This window comes from Pongo pygmaeus, chromosome 11 (assembly GCF_028885625.2).
Source record: "Pongo pygmaeus isolate AG05252 chromosome 11, NHGRI_mPonPyg2-v2.0_pri, whole genome shotgun sequence".
NCBI lineage: Eukaryota > Metazoa > Chordata > Mammalia > Primates > Hominidae > Pongo > Pongo pygmaeus.
Window position 1 is genome coordinate 17,025,554 of NC_072384.2, and position 12,415 is coordinate 17,037,968.

Below are 12,415 nucleotides of genomic sequence, written 5' to 3' on the forward strand. Positions count from 1 at the left end.
TCTTAAAAAAAAAAAAAAAAAAACAGATGAGGTCTCACCATGTTGGCCAGGCTGGTCTCATATTCTAGGCTTCAAGTGGTCCTCCCTCCTTGGCTTCCCAAAGTGCTGGGATTACAGGCGTGAGCCACCATGCCCAGGCCTGCGGAGTCTTTTGTGATAGTTTTTGTTATCAGGCAGACAAGCCTGAACCCTCTCTTCATAGCCTTCTCTGATTCTATGTGTCAGGGTTTTCCAAAACACAGGTGACTTCATTTTTATCCTGACAACTTTCACAAAACTAAAATCAGTATTAATAAAAGAAAACAGAAAGTATCCATTTTTATAATTTTCTTTAAAAAGCCTTTTGATTGATGACCAGGTGCAGTGGCTCACGCCTATAATCCCAGCACTTTGGGAGGCCATGGCAGGCAGATCATCTGAGGTCAAGAGTTTGACACCAGCCTGGCCAACATGGTGAAATCTCATCTCTACTAAAAATACAAAAATTAGCCAGGCGTGGTGACAGACGCCTATAGTCCCAGCTACTCTGGAGGCTGAGGCAGGAGAATCACTTGAACCCAGGAGGCAGATGTTGCAGTGAGCCAAGATCATGCCACTGTACTCCAGCCTGGCCAACAGAGCAAGACTCCATCTCAAAAACAAAAGCCTTTTGAATTAATGCATGAATGAACAAGCAGATGCTCAAACACATCTTCAATCTTGCCTCTTTTCCTGTAATAAAGGAATTCAAGGGGGGTATTTCTTTATCTATTTATTTTGAAGCAGGGTCTCGCTTTGCCTCCCAAGCTGGAGTGCAGTGGCGCAATCATGGTTCACTGCATCCTGGAAGTCCCAGGCTCAAGCAAATCTCCCACCTCAGCATCCCCTGGTAGCTGAGACTACAGGTGCATACCACCATACCTAAGTTTTCTGTAGAGATAAGGTCTCCCTATGTTGCCTACGCTGGTCTCAAACTCCTGGGCTCAAGCTATCCTCCTGCCTCAGCCTCCGAAAGTGCCAGAATTACTGGGCTGTGCCACAGCACTAGCCAGAGTATTTATTTTTTTAGAATTGCTTCTTTTACAATTATGTGATAAGGTATTTAATTAGGATATCTTGGGACAGTTCCCTCCTCCTAAGTTTCCTGAAATAGCTCAAGAAAAGTGTCTCTTTGTAACAAGAATTTGAGGAGTAACTGTCTGCTAAAGTAGTTGAAGTCTATGGGACTTAAGTATAAAATCCAATCATACAGCTTGTTGTAATACAGTAGTTTTAGGGGTGTCAAGGAGGAAAAACTTTTTCTTTCCTCTTAGGTTCAGTGTCTGTGGGCCTGTGGTTTAAAATAACAAAAGGCAGATTAACAGGAGAAAAGGCACATAGTTTTGGTTTTGGGTTTTTGTTTTTTTGTTTGCTTGTTTTTTTGAGACGGAGTTTTACTCTGTCGCCAGGCTGGAGTGCAGTGGTGCGATCTCAGGTCACTGCAACCTCCACCTCCTGGGTTCATGCGATTCCCCTGCCTCAGCCTCCCAAGTAGCTGGGACTACAGGCGTGCGCCACCACGCCCAGCTAATTTTTTGTATTTTAGTAGAGATGGGGTTTCACCATGTTGGCCAGGCTGTTCTCGAACTCCTGACCTCAGGTGATCCGCCTGCCTCAGCCTCCCAAAGTGCTGGGATTACAGGCATGAGCCACTATGCCCGGCAGCACATAGTTTTTATTATTATGTGTAGGGGAATTAACAGAAGTGAAACTCAAAGACGTGGTTATACTGGAGGCTTTATACCCTTTTAACAGAGGAAAGAGGATTTGGGCTTCAAGGGATGATAAACTGTGGGAAAGTGACCAGGAAATAGATGGGGGAAGTTAAGGGCTATTTTAATAAGGTCTGTTTATTTAAACTCATCTTGGTGTTGACTTCCTGCCATCAATGATAAGAGTTGCTCTGCTCTCCCTGGTACAAAGACGAGGCTGGGTGGCCCCACAATTTGTATAGCTGCTCCTACCTGATACTGATGCAAGCTTCATTTCTTTTGTTTTTTGTTGAGGTTTTTTTGTTTTGTTTTGTTTTTGTTTTTTCACTTTTTATTTTGAAATAATTATGGATTCACTGAAAGTTGCAAAGAAACAGCATTTTCAGTTGGTCCCATGGACCAACCCACTTTCTCCCATTGGTTGTATTTTCCATAACTATATCAAAAACAGGAAATTGACACTGGCAGAAATAGTGTGTATAGTTCAATGTCATTTCATCACATAGGTAGATCAGGGTGACCACAACTGTGGTCAAAGATCTCCCTTGAGCAATGCCTTTATAGTCACACCTACACCCTCTTCTCCCTACCATCCCTAATTCCTGGCAACCACTAATCTGTTCTCCATAAATTTTGTCCTTTCAAGAATGTTATATAAAGGCAATTACACCCTCTAGGTCAAAATGGGCTTTTTCACTCAGCATAATGCCCTTGAGATCCATCCAAGTTGTTGGGTTTATCAAGAGTTTATTCCTTTTTGTTGCTGAGTGGTATTCCATGGTGTGGATGTACTGGCTTGTCTAACCATTCACCTGTTGAAGGACATCTGGGCTCTTTCCAGTTTTCCACTATTGCAAATAAAGCTACTATGAACAATTATGTAAGGGTTTCTGTGCAGACCTAAGTTTTCATTGCTTTGGGATAAGTGTCCAGAGGTGCAACTACCAGGTCATATTGTAGTATATGTTTAGGTTTTAAGAAAATGTTGGCTGGGCAAGGTGGCTCATGCCTGTAATCCCAGCACTTTGGGAGGCCAGTAGTTTGAGACCAGCCTGGGAAACATAGAGAGGCCTCATCTCTACTAAAAACTAAAAAAAAAGCCAGGTGTAGTGGTGCACACCTATAGTCCCACGTACTCGGGAGGCTGAGGCAGGAGGATTGCTTAAGCCCAGGAGTTCAAGGCTGCAGTGAGCTGTGATCAAGCCACTGTACTCCAGCCTAGGGGACAGATTGGGACCCTGTCTTAAAAAAAAAAAAAAAAAAGACTGGGTACAGTGGTTCACGCCTGTAATCCCAGCACTTTAGGAAGCTGAGGCAGGCTGATTACCTGAGGTCAGGAGTTCCAGACCAGCCTGGCCAACATGGCGAAACCTCGTCTCTACTAAAAATACAAAAATTAAGGCCGGGCGTGGTGGCTCGCGCCTGTAATCCCAGCACTTTGGGAGGCCGAGGCAGGCGGATCATGGGTCAGGAGATCGAGACCATCCTGGCTAACACAGTGAAACCCCGTCTCTACTAAAAATACAAAAAAATATTAGCCAGGCGTGGTGGTGGGCACCTGTAGTCCCAGCTCCTGGGGAGGCTGAGTCAGGAGAATGGCGTGAACCCGGGAGGCGGAGCTTGCAGTGAGCCAAGATTGCGCCACTGCACTCCAGCCTGGGCGACAGAGCGAGACTCCGTCCCAAAAAAAAAAAAAAATTAGTCGGGCAAGGTGGCCCATGCCTGTTATCCCAGTTACTTGTGAGGTTGAGGTAGAAGAATTGCTTGAACCCAGGAGACTGAGGTTGCAGTGAGCCCACGTTGCACCACTGCACTCCTGGGCAACACAGTGAGACTCTGCCTCAATAAAAAAAAAAAAAGAAAGAAAAAGCCAAACAATTTTCCAAAATGGTCGTACCATCTTCCATTCCCATCAGCTGTCTATGAAGGATCGTTTCTGCACATCCTTGCCAACATTCAGTATTACCAAGGTTTATTTCAGCTGTTTTGAAAGATGTGTAGTAACATCTCAGTGTGATCTTAATTCGCATTTTGCTAATTACTAGTGATGCAACTTTTCACATGCTTAATTTCCTTCCACATAACCTCTTCAATGAAATGTCTCTGCAAGCCTTTTGTCCATTCTCTAATTGGATCACTTGTTTTTTTTACTGTCTTCAGAGTTCTTTATATATTGTAGATATGTGTCCTTTATCAGTATTTTCAGTGTAGTCTGTATTTTTGTCCTCTTTGAGGGACTTTCACAGAGCAAAAGTTTTGATGAGGTCCCACTTATTAATTTTTTTTCTTTTGTGAATTGTGCTTTTGGCATTATGTCTAAGAACTATTCACTAGGCTACAGGTCCTGAAAACTTCCTAGTACATTTTTTTTCTAAAAGTTTCATAGTTTTATTTTTTACATTTAAAGGTACAATCCATTTTGAATTTTTTTTTTTTTTTTTTGAGATGGAGTCTCGCTGTGTCACCAGGCTATCTCGGCTCACTGCAACCTCTGCCTCCTGGGTTCAAGCAATTCTCCTGCCTAAGCCTCCCAATTAGCTGGGACTAAAGGCACGCACCACCACACCTGGCTAATTTTTGGATTTTTAGTAGAAAATGCGTTTCACCATGTCGGCCAGGCTGGTCTTGATCTCTTGACCTCGTGGTCTGCCCACCTCAGCCTCCCAAAGTGCTGGGATTACAGGCGTGAGCCACCACACCCAGCCCATTTTGAATTATTATAGGAAGTGTGAGGTTTAGGCCACAGTTTTTTTTTTTCCCCTGTAGATTTCTAACTACTGCAGCATTATTTGTTGAAAAGACTCTCTTTTTGGTGGCGCGCAGTGGCTCACGCTTGTAATCCCAGCACTTTGGGAGGCTGAGGTGGGCGGATCACCTGAGGTTGGGAGTTTGAGACCAGCTTGGCCAACATGGTGAAACCCCATCTCTACTAAAAATACAAAAATTAGCCAGGCATGATGGCGGTGCCTGTAATCCCAGCTACTTGGGAGGCTGGGGCAGGAGAATCACTTGAACCCGGGAGGCGGGGGTTGCAGTGAGCTGAGATGGCACCACTGCCCTCCAGCCTGGGCAACGAAAGCGAAACTCCGTCTCAAAAAAAAGAAAAGAAAAGAAATCTCTTTTAGGCTGGGCGCGGTGGCTCACGCCTGTAATCCCAGCACTTTGGGAGGCTAAGGTGGGCAGATCACAAGGTCAGGAGATTGAGACCATCGTGGCTAACATGGTGAAACCCTGTCTCTACCAAAAATACAAAAAATTAGGTGGCGTGGTGGCGGGCGCCTGTAGTCCCAGCTACATGGAAGGCGGAGGCAGGAGAATCGCTTGAACCTGGGAGGCGGAGGTTGCAGTGAGCTGAGATCGTGCCACTGCACTCTAGCCTGGGCGACAGAGTGAGACTCCGTCTCAAAAAAAAAAAAGAATTTCTTTTCAACATTGAACAGTTTTTGCACCTTTATCAAAAAACAATTGGTGGCTGGGCACAGTGACTCATGCCTGTAATCTCAGCACTTTGGGAGGCCAAGGCAGGCGGATCACCTGAGGTCAGGAGTTCGAGACCAACCTAGCCAACATGGCGAAACCCTGTCTCAAAAAATAGAAAAAATAGCTGGGTGTGGTGGCGTACGACTATAGTCCCAGCTACTTGGTGGTTGAGGCAGGACAATCACTTGAGCCCGGGAGATATAGGTTGCAGCAAGCCGAGATCATGCCACTACACTCTAGCCTGGGTGACAGAAGGAGGGTCCGTCTCAAAACAAACAAACTACCTACCCCCCCATCGCACTCCCCCCAAAAAAATCAATTGGCTGCACTAGCATGGGCTCTCTCTGAGCCCTCTATTCTGTGATCCCTGTATCTGTCTCTCAGCCAGTACCACATGTTCTTGCCTGCTGTGGCTACAGAGTGAGTCTTAGTATCAGGTAGAGTTAGTCCTCCCGCTGTCCTTTTTTTTTTTTTTTTCCAAAATTTTTTTTAGCTATTATAGTTTCCATGTCTTTCCACAGGAATTTTAGAATAGCTTTTCTTTTTTTTTTTTTGAGATGGAGTTTCGCTCTTGTTGCCCAGGCTGAAGTGCAATGGCACGATCTCGGCTCACTGCAACCTCCGCTTCCCAGGTTCAAGTGATTCTCCTGCCTCAGCCTTCTGAGTAGCTGGGATTACAGGTGCCCACCGCCATACCCGGCTAATTTTTTGTATTTTTAGTAGAGAGGGGTTTCACCATGTTGACCAGGCTGGTCTCGAACTCCTGACCTCACGTGATCCACCTGCCTCAGCCTTCCAAAGTGCTGGCATTACAGGCATGAGCCAGCTCACCTGGCAGAAAATCCTTGGTAGAATTTTGATAAGAAATGCATTAAACATGTATATAGATCATTTGGGAAAATCCAACGTATTATTATCTTCCAATCCATGAACACGATATGTCTCTCCCCTCTCTAGATCTTTTTTCAGTTCTTTCATCAGCATTTCGTAGTGTTCATTATATAAATTTACATATTTTGTTAGATTGATACATGAATAATTTTTTGAGCAATTGTAACTGATATACATTTTAATTTTTCAGCTTCCACATGTTCATGGCTAGTACAGTTAGCTCTCTGTATCTGTGGGTTCCACATCCATGGATTTAACCAACCTTGGGTTGAAGATATTCAGAAAAATAAAATTGCATCTGTACTGAACGTGTACAGACTTATCTTGTCATTATTCCCTAAACAATATGGTATAGTAACTATTTACAAGGCACTTACATTGTATTAGGTATCATAAATAATCTAGAGATCACTTAAAGTATACAGGAAGATATGTGTAGATTATATACAAATACTACGCCACTTTATGTCAAGGATGTGAGCATTCGCAGATTTTGGCATCACAGGAGGTCCTGGAACCAATCCTCCATGGATACTGAAGGACTACTGCATACAATTGATTTTTGTGTGTTGTGGCCTCTTTTTTCTTTTTTTTGAGATGGAGTCTGGCTCTGTTGCCGAGGCTGGAGTGCAACAGTGCCATCTTAGCTCACTGCAACCTCCGCCTCGCGGGTTCAAGTGATTCTCATGTCTCAGCCTCCTGACTAGCTGGGATTATAGGCACCCACCACCATTTTTTGTAGAGATGGGGTATTTTTTATAGAGATGGGGTTTCACCATGTTGGCCAGGCTGGTCTCAAACTCCTGACTTCAAGTGATCTGCCTGCCTTGGATTCCCAAAGTGCTGGGATTACAGGCATGAGCCACCATCCCCAGCCTAATAGATGCATTTTTAAAATGCTGAAGATGGTTTAGGAGAAAAAGTGTTTTGCAACTTGTAAAAGAAAGAAAAGATTTTTTAAATTCTATTTTAAAAGTAAAGTATGTATTCAACATGGAGCTGGAAATAGTGCAATATGACACAAAAAGGAAAAGAGAAGAAAGAAAAGAAAAGGAATACAGATTGGAAAGCAATAAATAAAATTGTCCCCGTTTGCAGATGATATGACTGTTCACATGAATATCCCAAGGAGTCTACAAAAAAACCTCCTAGAACTAATAAGTGAGTTCAGCAAGACTACAAGATACAGGCCGGGTACGGTAGTTCACGCCTGTAATCCCAGCATTTTGGGAGGCCAAGGCGGACAGATCACCTTGGCAGTACTCCAGCCTGGGCAACAAGAGCAAAACTCTGTCTCAAAAATAAATAAATAAATAGACCAGGTGCAGTGGCTCATGACTGTAATCCCAGCACTTTGGGAGGCCAAGGTGGGAAGATTACTTGAGGTCTGGAGTTCGAGGCCAACCTGGCCAACGTGGTGAAACCCCATCTCTACTAAAAAATACGAAAATTAGCCAAGCGCGGTGGTGCATGCCTGTAATTTCAGCTGCTCGGGAGGCTGAGGCAGGAAAATCACTTGAACCCGGGAGGTGAAGGTTGCAGTGAGCCAAGATCAGGCCACTGCACTCCAGCCTGGGTGATGGAGCGAGACTCCGTCTCAAAAAAAAAAAAAAGAAAAAGAAAAAGAAAAAAAAGTAAAATAAAATAATTTAAAAATATATCTGTTAAATATTTACTGAGCATGTACTCTGTGCACACCTCTATGCTGAGAGCTGAGGGGTGGAGGTGAATGATCTTCAGTTCATTTTGAAACAGCTCCTATTCCAGAAAGAGAAACAGACAAGGAATCACACAATAGCCCTCCTGGGAAATACCGGCCCCGAAGACAGTGAGTACAGGCTCCAGGTAGAGGCACGATGACTGCTCAAAGCAGCCTGTGCTCCCTCCTCCTTCCCGGTGGGTGGGGTAAGGGGTGGTGGGAAGATGGGTAGGGGACCTGCTGAGTGACCAGGCCATTCCTGCTGCCTCTACCGGGGGCAGTTCTTCCACACGAACACAATGGATTACATGGTCTTGGAGGCCCAAAGCCTTATTTGTTTGGGGTTCTTCAAGTAGTGTAATTTAAAAAAATAAATAGAGGAAAACTCAGTTCCGTCTTGGGGGATTTTTAAGTCCTTCTTCTGAGTAGGGCAAGAGACAGAAATATGTAGTGAAGGTCTCGTGTCTAAATCAGGCAGCTGGCAGAAGCTGAGCTATTGTCGTCTCTTCACGGTGCTGAGTCAAAAATACCTCTGTGCTTAGAGTCTAGAAAAACCCGATTCATTCCCGGCGCAAACGGGACGACAGGCCCAGGGCTGCAGCACATGCCTGTGCTCTCCTGCCCTGCTCCGGGCGGACATGCACTGTCCCCAGTGCTCTCCCGGGCCTTGCTTCCTATGGCTGGTGTCGGTCAGAAAAAGACGTGTGTGGACTGGGATGTCTGGGCTCTCTGTTTCTCCACAGAAATGTGTGCCAGGGTTCTAAGGCTCTACAGCTTAGGAACTCAATTTCTCCAGAAGTTAAGATCGCTGCCCTAAGAAGAAAATATTCCTGACATGTTCAGCCCATGGAATTCACCCATTTATTCACTCTTCGTCAAACAGCCTTGCTGTAGATCCATGGAGCTTCCCACTCTGACGTCTCCCACATGCACGGTGTGGTAGGAAAGCCTTCACGTATTCCTTTTTTTTTTTTTTTTTTTGGAGACAGAGTCTCACTCTGTCACCAGGCTGGAGTGCAGTGGCATGATCCCAGCTCACTGCAACCTCAGCCTCCTGGGTTCAAGTGATTCTCCTGCCTCAGCCTCCCAAGTAGCTGGGATTACAGGCATGTGCCACCACGCTCAGCTAATTTTGTATTTTTAGTAGAGCCTGGGTTTCACCATGTTGGCCAGGATGGTCTCGAACTCAGGTGATCTGCCTGCCTTGGCCTCCCAAAGTGTTGGGATTACAGACATGGGCCACCGTGCCCGGCCAGCCTTCAATGTATTCTGATGGGCAGGGGGAGACAGTGGGACCAGTGAGCCAGGAGTCCTGAGACCACCAGGCAAACTTGGTGTCACCCTCAAGTCACTGGATGGTTTCTCTTTCTCTGTGTCTGTTCAGTGATTTCCATTCAAATGGTTACTCTGTGTTGCCACCAGAAGCCTCAAAGCTTAGTGTGGCTGTCCTCTATACGCATCATGTCCATGCCTGCAGTTTGTGCTTCTCACAGCTTCTTCCTTCTGGGTCCCAGGTCCTTGCTCTTCTTCTGGGGTTATATGTCAATTGTTTATTTGGTCTCATCGTTGCCCCATCACGTCTGCACATCAAGGCCTCCTACCAAAAAAGTGAGGGAGGATAAAACAGTCTTTTGTTCTCATTTGTTTCCTTCTCTGAACTTAAACGCACTATATTAAGAGAGTCCTTGCAACATGTGTAAGGCATTAATTCTTGGAATGTATCTCATTGACCTCAGAGAGGGCTCAGAAGGGAAAGTGTGGCTGAGATGGGCTCTTTCCTCCCCCTGCTGTATGCTAGGAACCAGGAGTCCAGGAGCACAGCAAGCCCTGAGCTGCCAGTCTAGGGACGGTGAGTTTTCAGCATTATTGGGAGTAGGCCCAGAACTTCTAAGGTTTCAACCAAGCCAGAAGGAGCTGCTCCTGGCATATTCCCAGAAGAGCCAGATGCAATCTTCTCACTTTGGTCACACCTTGAGGTGATGGCTATGCCCTTATTTACCTATTCTTGCTCAGGCCAAGCCCACTCTTCTCAGTGCTGGGCCCAGGAGTCTACAACTACATTTCCCAGATACTCTCACCACTTGAGTTCCTTTCAGATTCCGCCAGTGGGAGGTGCTGGGGAAAGACCAGACGGTGGAAGGAGAAAAAAAAACCACATCTCTTCCTGATTTCAGCAACGATGGCACCCCTCCAGCAAGTGCAGGAAGTTCCAGCTCCCCACTTCTCAGGCTCTTTGACACTGGCCCAAGGGCACCTCTTAAAAGTTCTCAGCAGCAGCCCCATGGTGACCTGTCCTTCCAAGTTCCCGGGTGCTAGTAATGCTAATTCTTCCTTTTTGTTCTCTCAGCCCTAAGGGTGCTAGCTCCTTCCTACAGTTGCTCATTTTTGGGTTACCTCAACATCTGCTTCATTCTTTTAGCCTTCTAACCATGTGACCAAAAATCTCCTTTTGTTTGAAATGCCTGGTGTGGTTTTTCTTTCCTGAACCCTAACTGATACAGTACTTGGAAACAGAATTAGAGTTTATTTACAACCTTCTGGAACACATATGATCTTCAAATGAATCTAAGGTACTTACCACTTCCTGCTCATTGGGTCCATTCAACATGGCACCAATGTAATGAATCAATGTGATATTCTGTGGGATGTCAGGAGGCTTAAAGTCTCTGCAGGAAAGATTATGGCAGAAAGAAGGGTATGTAGCATAGCCCTGAGGCTAGACAAAGGTGCACTGCTATCTCTGAAATAACTCCTTGTAGACTGGACCCTGGTGGATACAAGTATCTTTATTTATTTACTTATTTTTATAGAGACAGTGTCTCACTATGTTGTCCAGGCTAGTCTCAAGCTCCTGGCCTCAAGCAATCCTCCCGCTTCAACCTCCCAAAGTGCTGGGATTACAGGCATGAGCCACTGTGCTAGGCTCAACATCTTTTTTTTCTTTTTTTTTTTTTGAGACGGAATTTCGCTCTTTCGCCCAGGCTGGAGTGAGGGGGCGCAATCTTGGCTCACTGCAACCTCGGCCCCCTGGGTTCAAGCGATTCTCTTGCCTCAGCCTCCCAAGCAGCTGGGATTACAGGCATGGGCCACCATGCCTGGCTAATTTTTGTATTTTTAGTTGAGATGGCATTTTGCCATGTTGGCCAGGCTGGTCTCGAACTCCTGACCTTAGGTGATACACCTGACTCGACCTCCGAAAGTGCTAGGATTACAGGAGTGAGCCACCACGCCTGGCCTTGGCCCAACATCTTTAATCATGAAAATCTGAGAGTGAGCTACATTTAGTGTGCATGAAGGAACCATATTTTTCCTACCTTCCATCTCAGTCCCCTCACTGAGGTTGTAAAACAACAGGAGATCTTGTAAAAAGCTTAAATCTCCAGATTCAAGGAAGAGAACAAGATCGCTTTAAAAATAATGCTGGACAAACAAATTGTGGCATATTGTTCAATGTGTATTCAATGGCATAGTATTCTGTGTATCAGAGAAAAAGAATGAAGAATAGTTGCACATAAGCAAAGGGATGAATTTCCTGGACATAATGTTGAACGAAACCGACCAGACCCAAAGGAGTATGTACTGGATGAGTCGATTTGAATGTCCATGAATTCAAGAGCAGGCAAAACTATCCCACAGTGATAGAAGTCAAAATAATGGGTATCTTTTTGGGGGGATTAGGAATGGGGAGAAGGCACAAGAGAACCTTCTGAGCTGCTAGAAATATTCCACATTTTAAATTGGATGATGGTTACATGGATGGACACTAATGTAAGAATTGGTCAAGCTGTATACTTGAGATGTGTGAATTCTAAACATGTATGTCCTCTCTCAATAAAAAAGCAATATAAAATGCTTGGTTACAGAGTAGCCATTTAGAGAGTATTTGGTATTTGTAGAATAAATGAATATGTGACTTGAGCTCTCCAACTCTGTTGCATTTATTTCATTGGTAGTACTAGTTGTTTTTTTTTTTTTTTTTTTTTGAGATGGAGTCTGGCTCTGTTGCCCAGCCTGGAGTGCAGTGGCGCCATCTTGGCTCACTGCAAGCTCCACCTCCCGGGTTCACGCCATTCTCCTGCCTCAGCCTCCCGAGTAGCTGGGACTACAGGCATCCGCCACCACGCCCGGCTAATTTTTTGTATTTTTGGTAGAGACAGGGTTTCACTGTGTTAGCCAGGATGGTCTCGATCTCCTGACCTCGTGATCCGCCCGCCTCGGCCTCCCAAAGTGCTGGGATTACAGGCATGAGCCACTGCGCCCAGCCGCTAGTACTAAAAGTTTAGGACTTTTTAAATGTTAAATTCTACACCCAAGTGACATACAAAGTTTAAAACACGTCTTCTCAGGCTGGGCGCAGTGGCTAATGCCTGTAATCCTAGCACTTTGGGAGGCCGAGGTGGGAGGATTGCTTGAGCCCAGGAATTTGGAGACCCGTCTGGGCAACATAAGGAGACTCCATTTTCTACAAAAATTAGCTGGGTGTGGTCATGCATACCTGTGATCTCAGCTATTTGGGAGGCTGAGACAGAAGGACTGCTTGAGCCAAGGAGGTAAAGGGTGCAGTGAGCTATGATCGTGCTGCCACTGCACTGCAGCCACACTCCAGCCTGGGCAA